Genomic DNA, 514 nt, shown 5'->3' on the forward strand with positions numbered 1-514 from the left:
ATGTTATTTCTTCGGAATAAAATGACGATGTTATCTAATTTCAAACCTTTTGTAAAGATTATGCTATGTAAAGGCCTTTCTAAGGTGAGGATTTAATACACTGATGTCAAACTAACTTTTAGTTCAATTAATTACATGTATTGTTACATTTTTATTTTTGTAATCATTTTTAATAACTGCTTTTCATTTCTTGCATCTGAAGAATGAAAAATATGGCATACTTCACAAATTTTCATATCATCCTTGTACAAGTGCCATGTTAATCTCTGTATTGTTGTAATTTGGGTAAACGTGCTGCTGAAGCATGTCATATCCTGTAAATTTACATAGTTAATGATGCAGTCTTTATAAAGGCATATATCCTTGGTTGACTGTTTGTAACCAGGAAAACTTATTGTTCCCAAAATGCTATTGATCTTAATTCTCTAAAATTCTGTGTATATTGGAAAACTTACATTGTTTGGTCGATTGCTCACATTTGCAATTTTTTTTGTCAATGACTATTTTAAGTCTT

General features: G+C 29.2%; 1 pseudogene; it reads right to left on the reverse strand.

Annotated features, from left to right (window-relative positions):
• Positions 1–206: 206 nt before the first annotated feature.
• On the reverse strand, positions 207–306 carry LOC122096877 (annotated as a pseudogene).
• Positions 307–514: the final 208 nt, after the last annotated feature.

The sequence above is a fragment of the Dipodomys spectabilis genome, unplaced genomic scaffold (genome assembly GCF_019054845.1).
Source record: "Dipodomys spectabilis isolate Male_0828 unplaced genomic scaffold, ASM1905484v1 ptg000396l, whole genome shotgun sequence".
In the NCBI taxonomy this organism is placed as follows: Eukaryota; Metazoa; Chordata; class Mammalia; order Rodentia; family Heteromyidae; genus Dipodomys; species Dipodomys spectabilis.